This window comes from Oncorhynchus masou, chromosome 29 (assembly GCF_036934945.1).
Source record: "Oncorhynchus masou masou isolate Uvic2021 chromosome 29, UVic_Omas_1.1, whole genome shotgun sequence".
NCBI classification, from domain to species: Eukaryota; Metazoa; Chordata; class Actinopteri; order Salmoniformes; family Salmonidae; genus Oncorhynchus; species Oncorhynchus masou.
Window position 1 is genome coordinate 40,229,726 of NC_088240.1, and position 10,150 is coordinate 40,239,875.

Here is a 10,150-nt window from a genome sequence, read left to right on the forward strand (position 1 = left end):
GCATGCTGGGCCCAGATAGGTAGATAACAAAGAGTCACTGTAAAGGAGTGGCAGGGACCAAGGCATTGAAGATTCTCTAATTACTAGCCGCAATCTATCTAAGTCAGTGGCCTTCTAATTTGATTTATCAGAATGCATGAAACCCCTTGGAATAATGCCCTTATTAGAAGGACAGAATTGAAGGGGGGACAAGAGGTCCACGGAGGGGAGGAGGAAATCTGGAATTTAAGCATCAATTACAGTCAAAGGGAGAATTAATAGTTGTTAATCCTCACAAACTTGCCTGTCTTCACCACTGCTTTCCCATTTGGAGGAACACACACACACACACACACACACACGCACGCACGCACGCACGCACGCACGCACGCACGCACGCACGCACGCACGCACGCACGCACGCACGCACGCACGCACGCACGCACACACACACACACACACACACACACACACACACACACACACACACACACACACACACACACACACACACACACACACACACACACACACACACACACACACACACACACACACACACACACACACACACACACACACACACACACACACACACACACACACCAGTAAAAGGAATCAAAGTGTACCTTGAAAAAGAGGATGCCGCCAAAAACAAAGCAAAGAACCACAGAGAAAAGACAAATATATTTTACTCTAGATAGTCCTGTTATTTAGCTGAACCGTAGCTCAAAGGTCTTTAACTCTTTAACTGAATTCCTGTCTGCCAAATTCAATTGCTGTCAGTCTTCTAGGGCCCACAATGTAATATGTGCATTTTGATTGAATTTTGCCCCAAAATAAATATACATATTGTTTATTCGGTTATCGAGAGAGAAAAAATCAATACTTATATCTGTACCTTGTCATTTCTAAATGCATCATGAGCTAGCAAAATAGCCCTCTAATTCCATTTGACCAAACCACATAGGTTGTTAATTCTGCACTACTAAAGATTTCAACATTTACGATGTCGCTTTTGCCCATTGGTTGCTGTTGTTTGTCTCCCTTGTAAGGAAAAATAACATTTTATACTTCTGGAAATTGAATTAAGGTCAAACTCTTAACAAATTACAATAAATCAAAGCTGCAACTTGCTTGCATCGATGCTTTGAGAAGAAATTCAAAGTACATATCGTTAGGTTTTCAATAACTAATTTCTATGCAGTGCAGCAATAAAAGTAGAAATTTATGTTATAATCCCTATTATTAAGTCAACGTCTGTGGCACCTCACAACAAGAACGTTCATGATGGTGATCAACTCATAGCGTGCCATATTGTTTGAAATATTGTGAATCATTGCTCCATAAACATAATGATGTATGCTCAGCCCTTTAAAGTGGGATTCAAGATAGTCTGGTGCTGTTGTGTGTTTCAAAGGATAGTGCCATTCTGCTGTTGCCACACTGTCAGTCACACAGAAGCAGTATTTGGACAGGCAGTTGAGAGGTCTGCACTGCTGCCAACTCCTGCCTTTTAAACATCCCTTTCTCAGCGAGACAGCTATGTGTTTAGTGCCAGTCAAGTCTTTATCGTTGCCCCCCCACCTCCTCCTCCTCCTCCTCCTTCTCTCAAAGTGTCTGCACAGAGGAGAAATGATTCTGAGAAACATAGAGACCAAAAGGTACATTGTGATGGGTCTATCCCCCTTTTCGATAAAGAGGAAAGCCAATACGTGAACAAAAGCATCTGCGACAGCAAATTCATCAGCATTACTTGAATGGAGGAACAAGCTCATACAGCATTACATGGCTGACAGGGAAGATGAATCTCGCCATGGCGGCACATCACGAATCCTCATAGCCCCTCGTGGCCCGTGAAACAGACTGAAGTATGAGCGAGTAGCGGAGAGGAGATACCCATCACACGGAGACTGTCTGTCTGGGCCACCGTATTGTGGTCCAGTCCTGTTCGAGTGTCTCAGATGATCATGCTTGCTGCCAAAGTTGGGCTGACACCCTTGACAAACCTCCTCCGCGTGACGCCATCACTCACACTTCCACGGCGTGTCTGTCATCATGCTCAAACAATCAGGCACGGACACCTTTTCACATGAATGAAGATCCTTGAGTAACTGGGGAAAAAAATGGAGGATTGGCCTTTAAGAAAACCAGCCAGAGTAGCACCTCTCTGTATAAGGAGAGACTTATAATTTGCAATAATGGCACGCCAATAGAGGGAAATTACAAAAAAAAAAAGTGGATCTGAAGTATCCTTTTAACTGGCAGAAACAGATCCATTGTAGACAGAAGTCTTGTTTACTTGGTAAAATGGCATCAATTAGGAGTGGAAGGCAAAATTAGCATATTCTCTTAATGGACTGGCCTTTCTTCTGGCGCTCGCTCCACAGTGATTGTGGAAGGGACATGTTAAGGGAGACTGAGAAAAGGTCATGTGTCTGCACCATTCAGGTGATCATATTTTTCACAAAACAGTTGTGCATTCTCAGTGGCTATTGTCATGTCATATTGAAGCTGATAAGAACATTTCTTGGTAAAAAAACAACAACAACAAACGCACTCTGACAATAAATTTTCGGACAATTTCATTTTCCAAGACAGCACATCAAAAAAAAAAATGAAATTGTAGTTGAGACAGACATTTACAGTTCAACATTCAACATTCTGAATACGCTCCAGTCATTTGGCTCAAAACGTAGAAGTAAAATCTGATGAACGTTCATTGATTAAATACGTTTGTAACAGTAAAACCCATGAGAAAATCATATCTCAACAACACAGTAATATTTTGTGACCAATATGGGGAAAAATATCAAACATGAAATAAGGACTGTTCTTAAAAAACATAAATACAGCGCAATTGAGTTTTGAGACTTAAATATGCTCCTTCTTCTGAGAAGAAATACTGCCGCAAATTAGAGAAATGAACTGGCCACTTAGTGACGTCGTCAATGTCGTGACTGTAGGACTGAGCTGATCAGTTTGTATGATTCACTAATTCATTTTCATCATTAATCGCCACCACCACAGCAGAAGCTAATTAATTCCCAAAATGATATTTCATCATCAATATTGAAATAATTGTCCCAGGAAAGGGCCTGTTCCCTCCCCACTAAAATGAGGCAGGATACTGTAGATACCCCTCCCCCTCACCACTCCCCTCCTCCCTTCTCTCACCCAGAAGCCCCACTCCCACCACCCCAAATTGACTGGTCTTGCACAGTTGCAGCTGAACAAGAAAGGAATTGCTAGTGTCAAGACGCAGTTTACAAATATGACATCTCCTCTGGCATGGCTGGTAATATGAAATATTGATTTATGTGCAGTAAAAGGTCTTATAAAAATGATCACATACACATGAGGGATTAATGCGCGGAAGATCAATATAAATTTCATTCTTGACGCTAGACTGTCACCTATGGTGAAATGCTAAAATAAAGAAATCAATATTATCTATGAAATGTCAAATTTATTATAATTATGTGGATGAAAGCTGGCCAAGTGGCTCCCAGGAGGTTGAGAGGGATAGGTTACCACACTCAAGCATCCCTCATGTCCCCAGTTCTCCCGCTGCCAATTTGAGAGCAATATTGGTGTAAAGGGTTTTCAGCCCGTTATGTATGGCCATGTTGTAACAAATTCCTCCTGGAATATTTAACTGTTGAGACTGACAATGGGCTGCAGAGACCATGGCAGTTCGTAGCCTGCAGGTTGTGTAGTTAACAGCTGTTAGCTTTGGCACTTCTGCCTCTTGCCCCCTGGATTGAAACCTGTCTATGTGGCAGCTGCCAGTGACAAGGAGAAGTGGAAAAGTCACAGACCACTAAAGTATAATATCCCCCAGCATGCATCCTGGATCAAAGGACAAGGCATGTTCACATAGATAAAGCACTTGTATTGATTTGGATGCTATTGCGGTACCAGTGCATTTATTGCTTTAAAAAAAATCTAAACTAGAGGAAATATGATTATGTAATGCGAATAATATTCTGAAACAAACATTTTGACAAATATAAAATGTGGAATAGTGACAGTTAGCAGGGATGTGGACAAATCATACAATACAATGCAATGCAGTTAAAAAGTTAGCGCAATTTGAATTGGGCCAAAATATTGAAGTATTGTATGAGTGAGACAATGAATATTGAACCACAACCTTCACAGGAGACTTCTGGTCTATCATTTCTATCTCAACATCACATCAATTAACTCTGTGGCTCATGTTTCCCTTTCCAAAGCTTGTTGTCTTGTATTGGCTACTGCTGTCCAAGTGAGTGGTACTTGTGTTCATTCAAATGTTTCCCATTACCAATTGATATCCTTTGCATGTGTTGGATCAATTTATGTAATCAATGTTGGGTACTGCCTCTCAGCCACCAAAAGGTCACAGACATGGGAAAGAAAAATCATCTGAGGGGAACCACAGACGTGGACAGAGAGTATTGGGCAACAACAACCTTAGCATGTTAGCTAGATCAATGATTTTAGACAAACCAACCCAGATGTCATTTTTTTACCTTCTCATTTTAGCCAATTTTCTTTCGCCGCAAAGGCCCTCTGTACACAAGTGTGTAGCAGCTGCATAATCCCTTTTTACAATGTCAGGGCTATTAAATGAGGAAACAGTGCAGCTGCTAATATCCAATAAAGCCACCACAATATCATCCCTATTAAACATTCATCTCTGTTGGCTTAGGGAGCTTCCTGAAAACGGGAGGAAACCATGACAAAATGTCATCAAAGACAACATGTCTTTCGTCCTCAACAGAAGGAGCCGGACAATTTTCAGAGTCGCCGACATGAAAGCTGTCGTAAAGGAACAGGACCCAAACCTCAGAGAACTTCTCAGGCCTGCTCAGGTGACCACGGTATACCGGCGTGTCTCAAATTTAGAGCCACAGAAATGTGCCTGTCAATCGAAGCAATCTACTGCCACAGATATTACAAGTGAAAGGGACGGAGGAAAATAGCAAATTGTGCGGTTACATTTAAAGTGGCTGAATCAAATTCAGAAGATCACAACTTGAGAGATAGAACCCAGTTTATTTCGCCTTCCTTTCACGGGCTTACGTGCTCTGTCAGATGAAAGCGGAGGAGAGAGTGGTGCTGATGGAGAATGGAGGGAGGCTTTGAGCTGGAGGAGGAGGAGGCAAGGCTGCCTCTTGAAGAAGGGGGCCGAGGTGGTGATAACCGAGGAGGCTGCGGGAGCCCCTCTCCGCTAACTGAGGAAGGTGCTCCAACTTATCGGAGTCCACATGCGGGGAATGATTAGCCTCCTCTGGGCCGATTACTGCCAGCTCGTCGGGTCAAAAGCAGGCCAGGATGAAAGGGGGAGAGATGAAGCCTCCTATCCTGCCTCCAATCATCCATTACCAGTCAGACAGAGGGGGCTTGCACCCCCCCCCCCCACTCCCCCACCTCCCCTCCCATCTCTCTACATGGCATGTCAGTCTGGTACATATGAAAAGCAGAACCATAATCAGAGGCAACACTCTCTCTCAGACTGATGCCAGGACAGGGCAGGGACTGACCGCAGGTAATTTATGGATCTGATTCTCCAAACTCCTTGATATGTTATTTATTCATTTTTTAGCTTGTTTAGGAACAATCCTCATTTAGCTGCAGGATGACGCAAAGTGTTCCGTCTGTTGACACTATTGATGTAAGGATGCCAATCTTCAGTCGCATGAATAAAAATGTGAAGCAGCCCTCCAGACAGCCCAGTGACAGACACCAACAAAAAAGCAATCAGCACAGATTCATCAAAAGCACAAAGGTGTTTGCTGCTAATAAAATCATGTATTTCCTAGACTTCCTTAACAGAGATGAAATGGTCAATTAATCTGACCCAATTGAAAACATTGGCAGAATTTAATAAAACACAACTAGTTCTAACAGCTACCACATTACAGCATACAGTATTGTACATGCTCACACTACGTCTGCATCATTCTCAATGAAACATTTTGAGGAAAATTAAAGATCAACGGTCAAAATAAAAGGCTGAAACTGTATAACCATTCTCCTCCTTCCCAAGTGGGTGGCTCCAGTCCAAGTATCCAGGGGCGCAACTTTGGTTTTAGAAGTGGGGGGGCATAATATTATAATATACATGAATATATATATTTTTATCCAGTTGGATAAACACTCCAAACAGCCTACTCAACTGCTCTGAGGCGTCTGCATGGTCCTAAAGCACACAGTTGCCCCATTTTGTATCACATTCCAATGATAAAACTGCAATTTCAGAATGTGTGGGTGACATGTCCCCCCCCCCCCCCCTCGTCCCCAGTCACAGTTGTGCCCCTGCAAGTATCTCTACCTACTGTTTCACTCTGTATGCATTCCCAAGACACATTGGTATTATTAGCTCATCATGGGCCAGTGTAGTGCAGCTGACCAGACCCACCCCTAGCCTATGTTACCACAACCCTCAAGATTAAGGTCAGCGCTCTGGCCAACTACTTCTTAGTCTGCTCTCTTTAATACAGGATATAGGGAACAGCAAGGCAATTGTTTGGGGCTGGATCTCTGATGAATGGAGTGTAAAAATTCTCTCCCTATGCTTCCATGCACAGGTCAGTCCAGAGGTCTATACAATACAACAGAATAATTCCTTGTTCAAGAACTTCAATTGTGCCATTCCAGTGACCAATCTATTTGGCCATATGGAGAGCTTAGTCTCCTGGGAGGAGACCGGGGCGTCTCTGGGTGGATTTAGGGCAGATCAGTGAAGGGAGGCTTCACTCTGTCTCTCAGGACCTGCCTGGTTGCGGGTCAGCTTGCGGGTCAGCCTGCGGGTCAGCCTGGAAGCACTAGTGGGCACTGCTTATACAGGCTTGAGTCAGGCACTGACATAACCAAAAACACCACATCAAACTGATTATATTCAATGACACAATGTGGTTGATATGCCTTGATCATCTCACAATGCATCCACACTAGTCCACAGAGGGGAAAAATTCAAGCTTGCTATTAATTTTTTTGGTGAGAATATGAAGCCTGATGAAATGCAGCAAAAGCCTCTGGTAGCTACATAGACATTTTCCAGATGAGATGAATTGCCGAACAGGAGCGCTTAAAGGCTGATTTAAAACAGATCACATAAAGCGTGAAACACACCGAGAATCTCTCTGACGATAGACTGCCGATAGGTACTTATCACAGTGGGAGGCAGTTCCTTCTCTTGCTAGAACAAAAGCATTCCCTGTTGTGTGCTGACCCGGTAGCGCCGAACCTGACGTTTCTGCTTTTAAAACCGCAGTGCTCGTCAGTGGCCAACAACTTGACTTTGAGCCAGTCAGAGAGCACAAACCCACACATGGGGGAGCCACCAGGAGTAACAACAAAAAGGAAAAATGTTGCATATTCTCCGTACATCCACGGTTAAATGTCATGAGCCAGTCACACTTCATATGCAATGTAGGCTTTGGGATAAATACTTCTTCCAAGCTAGCTAACCCCTGTAGCTAGTATTGACAGTATAATTAAATAACAATGGATTAGTTTAAATGAAACAGCTGCCTGCGTTACCTACCGATTTAGTGCAGCGTATTTAGCTAGATGGCTAGCTATGTTGTGCTAGCTTGCGAATATGCTAACATTAGCGAGCTAGCTAAAAATTTGGCTATGGGCTCATGGGATTATGGAGAGTGAAATAAATTGTTTTTTTCGTCATCTTGCTAGGTAGTTATCGAGCTGGGCCATCTGAATAGTATCAACAAGGGCTTTCTACAAAATAGCTACATTAGTTCAATATAGACCATAAACTAAGCAACACACGGACATGCATTGCCAAACAACACTACTGCCACCTTCTGGTTTGGAGTATTATAACCTGGCTAATAACTTCAAGGTCTTTGCTACTTGAACACAAAAGAGATTGACTGCTGACAACTGTTCAGAGGTGCTAAGTATTGTTGGCAGGCAAATACATGTTTGACAATCCTACCGGTGTGAACTGTAAGGCCGGTTTAAAACAGAGCCTGTGTGGTTGGTTTCAAACAGGAGCATCTAAGGTTGATTTAAAACAGAAGGCCTGTTTTAACATGGAGGGAGATGTCAATTCATTGAGAGATGTTATTTGCAATGATCCAAAGCATCTTGTCTTGTCCTTTTCACACGCTTTCAATGAATTATGTATCCCTCTTGATTTATGGTGGTCCATGTTCAACTCTTCTCCTCTTCGTCCGGGTGGAATCCTTCATAGATTTTCCACCAGGAGCCGAGTGGGAATACCAAAATTGCTCAATTTAAGGAAGTAATTAAAACCGTCTCCAATCAATATTTATTTTCAGAAGGCCCCGGAGGGGGTTTATAGGGCCTTCTTATCCCCATGTCTGGCCCTCTGTCTGGCCCTCTGTCTGGCCCTCTGTCCATACACTATCCTGTCAGACAGCTGTCTGGGTCTGGAACCTCTGCTACTGCTGTGGCTAAACACTGGGCCAAGCTGTGCACACTGAAGCACTGGAATGTCAGATAGTCATTCCAGTGCTTGTTTGATAGTCATCAAACAGTTTAATTTGAACAAATGATGTCGTACTAAACTGTAGTGTAACATGAGGATCATTTGCGCTTCTGTCACTGATCTTCTGTTTGTGAGTCTATTTGAGAAAGGATCATTTTTGTCCTTTTATACAATTTACAATTCACAAGAATGTCAGATCTGTTCTTGCGAATCTATCCCTTTTCACCTGAATCTGTTCGTTGAGATAAAACGGCTGTAATTTCTTAATTAAAATTTAAGCTTTTGAACATGTTCCTACTTTGACATGGTACTTTGCTGTAATTAGTTTGACATTATAGACGTTTCACCTGTGTAGAATTGGCAGGTTCACCACACTGCAAAACAGGGTGTCTGTCTGTCACTGAGTAAATGTTATAATTGTGTAATTTAGCAAGAGTAAATGTAATAAGTCTTACATAGATTAGTGTCTCGCAAAGCATTTTTCGAGTTCAGGTAGTAAGTACATGTTGATGCTAATGATTCAAACAAGAGAGTTATTTAGGTTCTAGAATCCAAGTAAACACTTTCCCCTTGTGAGCTGAAGTAATAGATTACATTTATTACCACTAGGCTAACATGAAAACTGAATAATGAAATGCAAACATGTTTAGCCTGACCAAGATGGTGGGTTACAAGAAGACAAGTTCAAATAACAGACTAATATCTTTGGGTCTGAAGCAATAGTGTTTTAATTGAATCTACGGTAGTGTCTTTACTTGCAATCTTCTCCTTGAGGTGAAATGATCATGTAAAACATAACTGTGGTGACATGACAGTTTTCTTAGATTTTCTTTGGAGACTTATTGCTGCGGGCAGAAATCATGTCTGTGTCATTCTATATCATCAATTTTAATTATCCTCAGAAGTGCTCATTAAGCTTGGGGCACTGAAAGGACAGCAGTATCTGGGAAAAATTCCTCTAATCTATTTGGGACCTTGAGTGTGAGCTACCCTGTCCCTTGTCTGTCACAACAACAGCCCCTCCCCCCCTCTCACACACGCACGCACGCACGCACGCACACACACACACACACACACACACACACACACACACACACACACACACACACACACACACACACACACACACACACACACACACACACACACACACAAGAACGCTGGCATGCACACATACAAGAACACTTACACACTCAGACACATGTACACATGCACGCACCCCCCCCCCACCAACACATACACCCACTTACACACCCACTCACACACACATGAACACACACACATTTCACAGGTACAATGTTGAAGAAGTTGTCTTTCGTGCTCACGAACACAAATAATATGTGTGATGCCCAAGCCACTGTGGTATTGACATGACTGTGAACCCAGCAACCCTTTGCATGAGTGCACATTTGGATGTATGCCTGCTTATTTAAAAAAAATCCTCTCTTGCTCCATAGAAGTGAAATGTCTCAGATTTGCTATTCTCTCTTGTATTTGTCCAGAGGACCATCATTCTGATAAAAAAATATATGTTAGCCTACAATTTACATCAACTTCTTTGGGGAAGGGGGCAGTATATTCACGTCTGGATGAAAAGCGTTCCCAGAGTAAACTGCCTGCTACTCAGGCCCAGGATATGCATATCATTGCTAGGATATGCATATCATTAGTAGATTTGCATAGAAAACACTCTGAAGTTTCTAA